This window comes from Hordeum vulgare, chromosome 2H, assembly GCF_904849725.1.
Source record: "Hordeum vulgare subsp. vulgare chromosome 2H, MorexV3_pseudomolecules_assembly, whole genome shotgun sequence".
In the NCBI taxonomy this organism is placed as follows: domain Eukaryota; kingdom Viridiplantae; phylum Streptophyta; class Magnoliopsida; order Poales; family Poaceae; genus Hordeum; species Hordeum vulgare.
This window is the reverse complement of record NC_058519.1, coordinates 430,475,336-430,489,106: the sequence shown is the minus strand read 5'-3', so window position 1 is coordinate 430,489,106 and position 13,771 is coordinate 430,475,336. Positions and strand designations below refer to the sequence as shown.

The 13,771-nt window shown below is 39.3% G+C and overlaps 1 long non-coding RNA gene across 1 annotated transcript; it reads left to right on the top strand.

Annotated features, from left to right (window-relative positions):
• The first annotated feature begins 12,886 nt into the window (after window positions 1–12,886).
• On the top strand, window positions 12,887–13,453 carry LOC123430201. Its single transcript, XR_006622888.1, has 2 exons — window positions 12,887–12,983; window positions 13,114–13,453. It is a non-coding gene; the product is annotated as an uncharacterized LOC123430201 (long non-coding RNA).
• The last annotated feature ends 318 nt before the right edge of the window (window positions 13,454–13,771 follow it).

The window sequence follows — 13,771 nt, the reverse complement described above, 5'->3', positions numbered from 1 at the left end:
TTTGTGTGTATCAAACGTCGCAACGTAACTGGGTGACTATAAAGATGCTCTACAGGTATCTCCGAAGGTGTTAGTTGAGTTAGTATGGATCAAGACTGGGATTTGTCACTCCGTGTGAATGGAGAGGTATCTCGGGGCCCACTCGGTAATACAACATCACACACAAGCCTTGCAAGCAATGTAACTTAGTGTAACTTGCGGGATCTTGTATTACGGAACGAGTAAAGAGACTTACTGGTAAACGAGATTGAAATAGGTATACGGATACTGACGATCGAATCTCGGGCAAGTAACATACCGAAGGACAAAGGGAATGACATACGGGATTATATGAATCCTTGGCACTGAGGTTCAAACGATAAGATCTTCGTAGAATATGTAGGATCCACTATGGGCATCCAGGTCCCGCTATTGGATATTGACCGAGGAGTCTCTCGGGTCATGTCTACATAGTTCTCGAACCCGCAGGGTCTGCACACTTAAGGTTCGACGTTGTTTTATGCGTATTTGAGTTATATGGTTGGTTACCGAATGTTGTTCGGAGTCCCGGATGAGATCACGGACGTCACGAGGGTTTCCGGAATAGTCCGGAAACAAAGATTGATATATAGGATGACCTTATTTGATTACCGGAAGGTTTTCGGAGTTACCGGGAATGTACCGGGAATGACGAATGGGTTCCGGGAGTTCACCGGGGGGGCAACCCACCCTGGGGAATCCCATAGGCCTTGAGGGTGGCACACCAGCCCTTAGTGGGCTGGTGGGACAGCCCAAAAGGGCCCTATGCGCCAAGAAGAGAAAATCAAGAGAAAAGAAAAAAAAAAGGAGGAGGTGGGAAGGAAGGTGGACTCCCTCCCACCAAACAAAGTCCAACTCGGTTTGGGGGGGGAGTCCTCCCCCCTTGGACTTGGCCGACCCCCTTGGGGCTCCTTGAGCCCCAAGGCAAGGTCCCCTCCCTCCCACCTATATATACGGAGGTTTTAGGGCTGATTTGAGACGACTTTTCCACGGCAGCCCGACCACATACCTCCACGGTTTTTCCTCTAGATCGCGTTTCTGCGGAGCTCGGGCGAAGCCCTGCTGAGACAAGGTCATCACCAACCTCCGGAGCGCCGTAACGATGCCGGAGAACTCTTCTACCTCTCCGTCTCTCTTACTGGATCAAGAAGGCCGAGATCATCGTCGAGTTGTACGTGTGCTGAACGCGGAGGTGCCGTCCACTCGGTACTAGATCGTGGGACTGATCGCGGGATTGTTCGCGGGGCGGATCGAGGGACGTGAGGACGTTCCACTACATCAACCGCGTTCACGAACGCTTCTGCTGTACGGTCTACTAGGGTACATAGATCACTCATCCCCTCTCGTAGATGGACATCACCATGATAGGTCTTCGTGCGCGTAGGAAAATTTTTGTTTCCCATGCGACGTTCCCCAACAAACACAACATGGGTGAGACGCTCTTCAGCATATCTTCACAAGTCCATTGCCACCCCAATGGACGGCAAGCTTCAAGCATGATATCTTTGTGCTGATCCACTTGAACTTGCACACTGCAATCTTGATGATGACCACCACTTGATGTCATACTTCATGGGTTGTATGAGATCTTCCTCTAGACGCAAGCCCATTGAAACACACCCAACCCCACATAGAACTCTCACGAAGACCATGGGTTAGTACACAAACACGTAATGGACAATTCTTACCATACCATGGGATCACTTGATCCCTCTCGGTACATCTTTTATGCTTTGTGTGTTGATCATCTTGATTTACTCTTTGTATGGCGATCTTGATCAACCTTGTGTCTCTATGACCATTCTTTGGATAATACCTTGAATACCACCTTGGTCATCATATAAACTCCTTGAACCCAACAGATGGACTTCAAGAAGTGCCTATGGACAAATCCTATAAATATAACTTAAGGCAACCATTAGTCCATAGGAATTGTCATCAATTACCAAAACCACATATGCAGAAATATGCTCTAACATCCTCTAATTTGTTGTTGCATGTTTTACGTGGCTGCTATGGGTATCTAGCATGATCACATCTTACTTACACAAAACCACAACGGTGATATACAACTTTCTATTTAACCTTCTCCAAGGACCACCTCTGTCAAATCCGATTCAACTAAAGTAGGAGAAACAGACATCCACCAGCCATCTTTATGCAACAAGTTGCACGTTAGTCGATGGAACCTGTCTCTCGTAAGCGTACGAGTAATGTTAGTCCGGGCCTCTTCATCCAACAATACCGTCGAATCAAGAAAGGACTAAGGAGGGAAGCAATCTGAATTTCAACGCCCACAAACTCCTTTGTGTTCTACTCGAGATGTCATCTACGCATAGATCTAGCTCATGATGCCACTCTTGGGAATGTCGCATGGGAAACAAAAAAATTCCTACGCGCACACAAAATCTATCCATGGTGATGACCATCTACGAGAGGAGAGAGTGCATCTACATACCCTTTTAAATCTCTTAGCGGAAGCGTTAAGAAACGCAGTTGATGTAGTCGAGCGTCTTCGTGATCCAATCACGATCCATCCCACGAACTCCCGATCAAGTGCTGAATGGACGGCACCTCCGCGTTCAGCGCACGTATAGCTCGATGACGTATCCACCTCCTCGATCCAACAAGCGAGGGCGGAGTGGTAGATGAATTCCCCGGCAGCGCGACGGCGTGATGGTGGTGGTGGTGGTGTTGTCCCGGCAGGGCTTCACCTAAGCACTACGAGGAAAACTAGAGGAGAAATCGATCTAGGGAGAGAGGGGCGCCAAGGGCTTCATGTGTGCTCTTGGGAGGGCCCCTCCTCTCTATATATAGGTGGAGGGGCGTGGGGAACAACCCCTCCAAGCCTTAGGGTGCATCCAAGGGGGGAGGAGCTGGAATCCTAGTCCCCTTCTTTCCCTTCCATACAAAGGTGGTCTTTCCACCTTTCCCAACTGCATGGACCTTGAGGGACTTATGCGCTTGGCCTAATAAGGCCACAACATATCGCCTCAGCCATGGAAACACTTGGGACGTGATGGAACCCTTGGTGTACTTTCGGACTCCTCCGTAAGTTTTTGAAACCTTCGAGGAGCTTCCCGATAAAATACCAAGAAAACAGAAAACTTTTCCAGTAGCCAAAACATGACTTCCCATATATAAATCTTTACCTCCAGACTATTCGGAGCTCCTCGTGACGTCCGGATCTCATCTGGGACTCCGAACAGCTTTCGGTTACTACCACGCATAACTCATTAATACCAAATCATCACCAAACCTTAAGTGTGCAGATCCTGCGGGTTCGAGAACTATGTGGACATGACCGAGACATTCTCCGGGCAATAACCAATAGCGATACCTACATGTCCATATTGGCTCATACATATTCTACGAAGATCTTTATCGGTCGAACCACGATGTCAAGGATTCAATCAATCTCTTATACTATTCCCTTTGTCTATCGGTATGTTACTTGCCCGAGATTCAATCGTCGGTATCTCTATACCTAGTTCAATCTCGTTACCGGCAAGTCTCTTTACTCGTTCCATAATACAAGATCTCGTGACTAACTCCTTAGACACATTGCTTGCAAGCTTCTTGTGATGTTGTATTACCGGGTGGGCCCTAGAGATACCTCTCCGTCATACGGAGTGACAACTGCCGGTCTCGATTCATGCCAACCCAACAGACACCCTCGGCGATGCCTATGGAGCACCTTTATAGTCACTCAGTTACATTGTGACATTTGATACACACAAGGTATTCCTCCGGTGTCCGGGAGTTGCATGATCTTATGGTCATAGGAACAGATACTTGACATGCAGAAAACAATAGTTATAAACTCGGACGGTCACATGCTACGTTCATAGTTTGGGTCTTGTCCATCACATCATTCTCCTAATGATATGGTCCCGTTATTAAATGATAACTCTTGTCTATGGTCAGGAAACCTTGACCATCTTTGATCAACGAGCTAGTCGGCTCACTAGACAGTGTGTTGTCTATGTATCCACATTTGTATTTGAGTTTCCAATCAATACAATTCTAGCATGAATAATAAACAATTATCATAAACAAGGAAATATAACAATAACCAATTTATTATGGCCTCTATGGCATATTTCCAACACTTCATTGATACAATAAAGGAACCTCTCATTAAACCTCCCCTCTTCGTTCATAGGAGTGTGGTTATTAATAACTTGTGTGCTATATCTCCTAGAAAGCATGGTTGCATAATTGAGGAGTTCGATTTGAAGGATGAAAATACTTGATACAATGTATTATGCCTAACTAAGAGCATAAAACAATAACGCTTGTTGGAAGGCAACCCAATAGTTATCTTACTTTTTTGCTTTTGCTTTCCATTTTAGTGTGATGACATAATTATTTCTATTGTAATGCTTGCGTTTTTATGTTTTTATAAGTGTTTCTTTTAAGTAAAGCCTTTGGGATTATTTGGCTGATAATAGAATTGATCTTGTGCAAAAACAAAAGCTTTTGTGTCGAGTACATAATTTATCCGATTTTACTCGAACGTATTCTTCATATGAATTTTTTATGCAGTATTTCTATACAAATTTACCAGGTTGTCCGAATGTTTTAGAATATTTGAAGTTAAATAAGTACAATTCTTGTACAAATCATTACTGACTGTTCTACTTTAGACAAATTTTGTTTTTACTTCCATAATTTGCTTGTTTTCGTGATGTTATGGATTATATAGGGAGTTATAAGTCATGAAGAAGTTAGAATACAGTACCTATTATAAAATAATTAAATATTAATCAATTTATAACAGTACTTAAAATTTATGATATGTCCATTATACTAATGGATCTCATGAGTTTTTTGTTGAGTTTTGTGTACTAAAGTTTTTAAGTTTTGGATGAGATACATATAGATGAATGAACAAGGAGCGGCAAGACCTTAAGCCTAAGGATTTCGAAGGCACAACACACTAATATTCAAGGAATACCAAAGCATCTAACCTCATCCCCTCTTTCTCTTCATCCTATCAATATGTCACTTGAAGCTACCTTCTTATTCATCACATAATATGAGTTTTGCTTGGAGTGTCATGTATTATAGTTTGATTTTATTTTAGTTTGCCACAATCATTGTTTTCTTGACACAACTTTTAGTTTGCCTTTTTGCTTTTAGTTTGCCACAATCATCATTTGTTGGACACACCAACGTAAGAGAGACACACATTTATCATGATTTGTTAGAATACTCTTTCTCCTTCACTTATATCTTTTGAGCCACATTCTTGCTCTAGTGCTTCATTTATATCTTTTTAAAGCACGACGATGGTCATATTTTAAAGAAATAGTTGCACTCTTAGGCTTCACTTAAATATTTTTTAGAGTCTAAAATATGTGAACTTTTTTTGAATTACCGAAGATTTTCTAAAACGAAGTGAACAAATTTTGAAATTCTATTTTTAGGGCATTTATGAACAAAATTTGAAAATGAGAGCATTTTCTTGTGAAATGAACAATCCTTATAAAATAAGAACATTTTTTAGAGAAAAATAAATTTGACAAGGAAAATTTAAAATAAAAAAAGTAAAACATCAATTTTTTTGAGATAAAAATAGATAGGCCGGTCAGTCGAGGGACCGAGTGCGCAGCACACGACGACATTTCCTATTTGACGCTACACGCGCGTGTTAATGTGCATTCTGTAAATTGGTGCGTGCAGTGTTCTTAAATGGGCGGCGCATCTAGACGACAGGTGACGACCTTTTTTTCAAACTTTTGTCGACTATTTTGAATATTGATAAACTTGCTTAAAATTTGGACATTTTTTAAATTGATGTTTTCTATGAAAATCGACGAACATTTTCTAAAATATGAAAATTCTATGAACTTTTTTGAATACCAATGAACTTTTTTGAAAATTGATTAATTTTTTTTTCTGAAAATGGATGAATTTTGTAAAAAATTGATGAACTTTGTTAAGATTTATGAACTCTTTTCAGTTCAATGAACGTTTTTATAAAATACATGAACTTTTTTTCTAATTTCTTAGAAAAAATTTCAGATTTAGTAATCTTTTTTAAATTTAATGAACTATTTCCAAATTGGATGAAAAAAATCTATTTCAATGCACCTTTTCAAGTAGATGAACTTTCTTCAAAATTGATGAACTTTTTTCAACTGGATGAAATTATTTCTTTAAATTTATAAACCTTTTGGATTTCATATTTTTATTTTCATAACAAATAAAAAATCTGGAAGGTTTTTTCCTACTAGATTAACAAAAAAAGAACAAAAAATAAATTGGGCAGCTCATGAGCATGCTAGTGGGTCGACTCATGCCAGCAAGGTTGCAAGCGTTGGATCGCTAACGGTCGCCTGCAGCACCGACTAGAAGCTCCTGCGCGCGTCAGATAGGAGGTCCTCGAGGCGAGGCCTTTCTCTCGCTAAAGACTCTGGGCAGCTGGGCTGGTCTAGCTGGCGACCGCGCCCGCGTCGTTGCCCTTTCTGAAAATCTATCCAACATGTTGATTCTTCTTTTTTGCATCTTCTTTGTTTTGTATCATTGTTTTGAATAGCGGGCTATAGCCCTACTATTGCCTTGCTATAGCCTTTTCAGCAGGGTGTCGTTAAATATAATCATGTACAAATATGTTGCTATAGTCCGCTATAGCTTCGCTATAGCTGATTTGAAAGTTCGTCGCTATTTGGCATAGCGCACAATTTAAAACATTGGTTTGCACATTGAACTCGCAGTCCAAAATTCTGTGGATACATTTTCTTCTAGTTGGTACAAATTCTTTGGATGAAGTACTAGGTGAGAAATAGTTATTCTTCATCCCCTCTATTTTAATATAAATTCATCATATTTTTTTGTTTCATAAATTTTATCTTATTTCATACATAAAAGAAGAACGCAGGAAGATATATGATGGTTGTAAACATTATTTTATGTTACATAACAACATAGTAAAATATGCATTAAATGCATTTTTTGGTCTTATGACCTATATTTTTGTATTTTTATGCCAACTTTTACATATTAAAACAATATAAATATAATTATTTATATTTCAAATGTAATTTATTTAAAAAATAATTGAAAAATTACCTTGGGTGAAAAATAAATTATTCTGCACCCAAAATATTTAAAACATTTGTTGAATGAATAATTGAAAAATACCGAATAATTATTTCAAAAATAGTAATCAAGCATTTAAAAAATGTTGAATACGTATTTAAAAAATGTTGTACAAGGAAATGAAAAATGTTAATCAAGCATTCGGAAAAATGTTGAACAATCATTCAAAAAAGTTAAACAGTTATTCAAAAAAAAATCACTTAAAATAAATTTATCAAGTATTTTTAAAATGTTATTTAAGTATTCAAAAAATGTTTAACGTTTGTAACAAATTGTAGATCATGTATTACAAAAATGTTGACCCTGAACTGAAAAACATTAACCTTTTATTTAAAAACTGTTAATTAAGCATTTCAAAAATGATTAAAATGTATAAAAAATATTGACCATGGATTCAATAAATGTAAATATTATATTTAGAAAATGTTAATAATGCATTTGAAAAATATGTATAGAAAAATTGTTGACTGTGTATTACAAAAATGTTTAATTTTTATTTTAAAATTGTTGGACATGTATTAGAAAAATGTTGTTGACATATACAAAAAATGTAAAAGTAATTACCACAAGAACAAAGAAAACCGAGAAAATAAAATGAAAATTATGAAAAAAAATGCAAAATGGGATAAAAATAAGGAGATGAAGAAAGAAGTGATGATCAAAAATTAAATTTGAGAAGGCGCAGAGGAAGCGGTTGCTACGACAACATAACATTTTCCTGTATGGACAAAGGAGTGATGAACAATAATCAATATGGGCCTTACAACTCGCATGCAACCGCGCGGCAATGTGGTGAAATTATACTTTTCATTTCTTTTTGGAAAAGAAAATATTGAGAAAAACAATCCATTTACGCATTAGACAGAGAGAAAACATAACAAGAAGAGGGAAAGAGTAGAGAGCAACACAACATAGTAACGGCCATGAGTTAGTACATACACCATAGTTGGCATACAACAAACATCTCATGATCGTAGAAATCCATCGATGTGCAAAGCCAATATGTTCCATCATTTGCTGCAAAAACAAGCATTCCACTCTATCATATGTCTTTATCATGTCTAACTTAACCCGCACATAACGACTTCATTCTTTTCCTTTTATGAATGGCGTGAACACACTCGTATGCCAAAAGTACATTATCAGTAAATACATGAAAGCACTTTTCTCCTCAGAGATGAGAACATGTAATGTACCTTTCAGTCGGTTTGTAAAGACCTTCGTCGCGATCTTATAGAATACATTACATAGGCTGGTAGGTCGAAATTGTTATAGTAACTATGAAGAATTACATTTTGGAATCATAACAATGACCAGTGCATTAAATGCTTTTGGTGCCGTCATCCCCTTCAGAAAATCTTTGACCATCCGACAAACATTGTTACGTACCAGCAGTCAGTCTTAGTGGTAGAATAAGGCCGGAAGCCCATCCGGCCCAGGCGCCTTCCTTGGACCCATCTGAAAGAGGGAATCTCCTATTTGTCGCTTGTTGCGTCAAGCTGTCGGTGCTTCGCACACGCGAGCGACCGAGAAGCGACGCAACAGGCTTGCCCGTTTAAGCATTCCAACGCCTCCGGTTTTGGAAACCGTGTTCCCAGCCGATTTTTTGGTTTTGGGAAACTTCGAGAAGGTTCCTTGAACCGGTTTTTTCTTTTTTCCGTTTTTCTTTTTCATATATTTCTGTTTTCTTTTCTCTCAGTTTTTCCTTTTCTGTTTTTGTTTTGTTTCCATTTTGTTTTTTAATTAATTCAAAATTTGTGCACAATTCAAAAAATGTCTATGGTTTCAAAATTTGTGCAAAATGAAAAAATGTTTACGGTTCAAAAATTTGTTCATGAATTTGTAAATTATTTATAATTTTATAATTTTGTTCATGTTTCAAAATTTGTTTGCACTTTGAATTTTTTTTACGGTTTAACGAAAAATGTTAATAATTTTATAGTTTTATTCATGAATTTGAAATTTGTTCACGTTTCAAAATTTGTTCATGTTTCAAAATTTGTTCATAATTCAAAAAATGTTTGCTGTTTCAAAATTTGTTCACAGATTCAAAAAATATTCACATTTTATAATTTTGTTCACAATTTGAAATTTATTCTTGTTTTTCAATTTTGTTCATAAATTTTCGAAAAATAATCTGGAATTCTAAAAATTCTTCACCTTTTTCATAAATGTTTGTAAATTTGAAATCGGTTCATGTTTTCAAATTTTGTTCATGTTTTCATATAAAGTAAATGAATTTTGTTCACATTTTCAAAAAAAACTCATGTTTTTAAAAAAAAATCCTCGTTTTTGTTCAGAATTTAGGAATTTTGTTCATATTATCAAATATTCTTCAAATTTTTCAAATATCGTTCATGTTTTTCGAAATTGTTCAGAATTTTAGTAAATTTGTTGTTATTTTGAAAAAATTGTCCACCTTTACAAAAAAATCGGATATTGAAATTTGTTCATGCTTTAAAAACAGTGTGCATGTTTCTTCTATAGGAATTCATAGACCTTTGCCCGTGTTTTTCAAAATTTGTTCACTTTTCGAAATATTATTCACATTTTTCAGTAATGATCTGAAATTTGAATTTTTTTAATGTTTTTAAACTCTACACGTCTTTGTACAAAATTTACGAATTTTGTTTACATTTTCAAAGAAAAAATCAACTTTTTGAAATTTTGTTCACGTTTTAAAATAGTTCACCATCTCAAAAAATGTTCCAGCTTTCTAAATTTGTTCACAAATTCAATAGATTTTATGTTTTCGAAATTTGTTTATAAATTCAAAAAATTATTCATGTTTTCACAATTTGTTCGCCAACTCAAAAAATATTCGGTGAGAATTTTAAAAAATGTTGTTTTGTAAAATTGCTCATAATTTCAAAAACAGTTGACGTTTCACACTAAAAAAGTTTATAAAATACTTTTTGGAAATTTCATGATTTTTTTCTGCTTTTAGTTTCTTCAATTTCCCCGTTGTAAATCTCATGTGAACGTGCGAGTTGTGGTGGGTAGCGTGGCATGTGCATAAACGAGAGGTTATGGGTTTGATGCATATCGCAAGTAGTTTTTGAAATTGTGTCTACTCTGAAGCGAAGCCACTGCAAAATGGACCAGTACAGGGTGCACGACGCCCTGTACGAAACCACTACTCCTTGCCGCAATAAGCAACGAATAGAACCTCTCCTGAAAGAGGGTTGCCTGAATCTCAACATCGGAGATTGGAGCCAGCAACGCAGCACTTCATTCATCTCATCGGTGACTAAGAGCATTTACAGCCGGACCTCTCAAATTCGTCTCAAACGCCGGGATAGCCCGTCCGGTCATTAATCGGTCACAAAAAATCGACTAAATCGAATCCCTCGTACCGTCTCAAATGTCCGGACTAACCGACACCACTCATATTCATCTCAAATATGAGGACGGTATGAGGGCTCGCGGACGTGTCCGGACACGCCCAACCAGTTCGCCACATAGGACGCGACCGCATCCCGAACCATATTTTCTTTTTTTTATTCCTTCTTTTCATTCTCTTTCTTTTTCACGAACCACATTTAAGTGATCGGACATATAAGAAAAAATATAAAAAATACAGTTGCACGAACGAAAAAGTAAGGATTTAAAATGAATACGCCATATGTCACTGATTAATCGTGTCCGCGGGCGTGTGAATTTGCACCATAGATGATGTAAGTGATCAATGTTGTGCAACAAAGTGTTAGCTCTCTGTGACCCATCCGAAGTCAAGAGTTGCCTCATCAGACTACTCGACCATACCGACCATACCATACGTCTCTGTACGTCAGCTCTTCAGAATACTCGGTCGATGAGAGAGAGAGAGAGAGAGAAGACGCTGCAGTGCAGTGCAGAGAGGAGTGGGCTGGGTGGTGCAGACATGGGAAGACTCGAGAAAGGCCAAAGCAAAGGTGTTGAGTTGGGAGACAGTGCAAGCAACGACGGGGCGGGGGGTCGGGGGGGCATCACGAGTTTTCGCTCCTACGTCTGCGTGCATGGGGAGTAGCGAAAGGCGGGCAGCCACCATCCGATTCCGACCCGGCCGGCGTACCCGTACGCTACGTACGAATCGCTTGCATCCTTCCACTTCTTACTCTACCTGCACGTACCACCGTTGCACCTACCACGACAACACACTTGCTTTTTTGCATGGGCGCCACCGTGGAGCGCTGTATCACGAGCATGTGGCTCGTCGCTTGCGCACACGACACGTCATCATGCGGCTGCCGATAGGGATAGAGACGAGAGCCGCCGTACGGACCGTGGAGTGCACCAACGGGTTTCCGACCCAGACTGCTTTCCATTTTCTTTCGACACAGGATAGGAGTATATATCTTCCAGCACAAGAGCGCACAAAGCCCGGCATAAGAGACAGAAACAAATGAGCAGCACATGACATGTGTGTTTTTTCATGACTAGAGCATGTCAGTTATTACTCCCTCCGTTTTTAAATATAAAATCGTTTCTGATATTAGTATATTAAAAATAACTCATCACGAAGGTGCAGAATCCTGACTTGCGCCCTATTAGCCTTTGCAACGTTGTCTACAAGCTCGTGTCTAAAGTTCTGGCCAACCGCCTTAAAAGTATATTGGGGGAGATCATTTCTCCAACCCAAAGTGCTTTTGTTCCAGGGAGATTGATCTCTGATAACACTATTCTTGCATATGAGATGTCTCATTTTATTAGGAGGAAAAGATCAGGGAGAACTGGTTATATGGCTCTCAAACTTGACATGAGCAAAGCCTATGACCGTGTTGAGTGGCCATTCTTACAAGGTATTATGAGGAAGATGGGATTCAGTGAGGTGTTCGTGCAATTAATTATGAAATGTGTGCAAACAGTGAAGTACAAGTTTAAGATTAATGGTCAGCTTTCTTCTTTGTGCAATTAATTACGGCAGGGTGATCCTATATCCCCATACCTGTTTCTTCTTTGTGCAGAGGGGTTTAGAGCTATGCTCCATCATGCTGAGAGTGTGGGGGAACTCAAGGGAATCAGATTGGCGAATGCTGCACCATCGGTGTCCCACCTTTTGTTTGCCGATGATTCATTGCTGCTGTTAGAAGCTGGTGAAAATAGTGCAACAAAAATAAATGATATTCTTCAATGTTATGAAGCATGTTCCGGACAGGTTATCAACCGTGATAAATCATCCATCCTTTTCAACCGAAATACAAAACGCCATGTGAAAGAAGCTATCCTTGCTGGTTTGGGTCTCTCATCTGAAACGTTTGGTGGCAAATATCTTGGGTTGCCATCATATGTTGGTCGTAATAAAATCAAATGCTTTGAATACTTGAAGGAGAGGATTTGGAAGAGACTACAAGGGTGGAGGGAGAAGTGTCTATCGAAGGCCGGTAAGGAGATTTTGCTTAAAGCAGTAGCACAGGCGATACCGACTTATGCTATGGCGTGCTTTGATTTAACAAAGGGCCTATGTGATAGTATTAGTCTGATGATATGCCGGTATTGATGGTCACAGAATGATAAAGATCGTGCTATGCATTGGGTCTCTTGGGAGAAAATGATGAAACATAAGGAGGAAGGGGGGCTAGGCTTTGGCGATCTGCATATTTTCAATCTTGCTATGTTAGCGAAGCAAGTTTGGCGTCTCATTCAAGCGTCGGAATCCCTTTGTGCTACAGTTCTCCGGGCTCTGTATTTTCCAGATGGGAACGTCTTGAAGGCTTCTCCGGTGAAAGGTATGAGCTATGTGTGGCGTAGTATTTTAAAGGGGGTCAAGGTGGTCAAAGAAGGAATGGTTTGGCGGGTTGGAGATGGCACCCATGTCAAAATCTGGGAGGATCCGTGGCTTCCTAGAGGCACTACAAGGCGCCCAATTTCTCACAGAGGTACTCACGATGTACAAACTGTATCAGAGTTGATCGATCATGATAGTATGTGTTGGAATGAAAACCTTGTTCGATCCACTTTTTTGCGTGGAGGATGTCCAGGAGATTTTTTCCATTCCTTTGTGTGTAGATACAGAGGACTGGATTGCATGTCATTTTGATGCAAAAGGGGAATTCTCTGTTAAATCGGCTTACCGTGTGTATTTAGCGACCGAGCTACTGAATTCTGGTAGCAATGAAGGATGGCCTTCGGTTGGTGATTCATGGAAGAATAAAGTCTGGAGGGATTTATGGAAATTGCATTGCCCGGCAAAAATACACCATTTTCTTTGGAGGTTCGGCCATAATAGCCATCCTTTGCATATGAATATTGCCAGGAGAAGAGTGGTCCTGGACACATCTTGTGTTGTCTGTCATAGGCTCTTTGAGGATGGTGGTCATTTATTTTTCCGATGCAAGGGTGTTAAACCGCTCTAGCGGGGTCTCCAGATTGAGGATATTCGTTTGCAACTGATGGAATGTCAAGGCCCGATCCATGTGTTGGAATGTATTATGAAACTCCCGTACGAGAAGAAGATGATGACCGTCGCACTTTTGTGGGCTTGGTGGTCAGAGAGGAACAAAACTAATCACAATGAGTCCAGGCTATCCACTGGTGAATTTATTTTCTTGATCAAGCGAAGCACGGATGAGTGGCTCCGTTTTTTCAAACCGTCGACTAAATCAAGTACTACTTCAACCCCAAGATGGACATGCCCACCGACTGAGATTATTAAAATTAACACCGA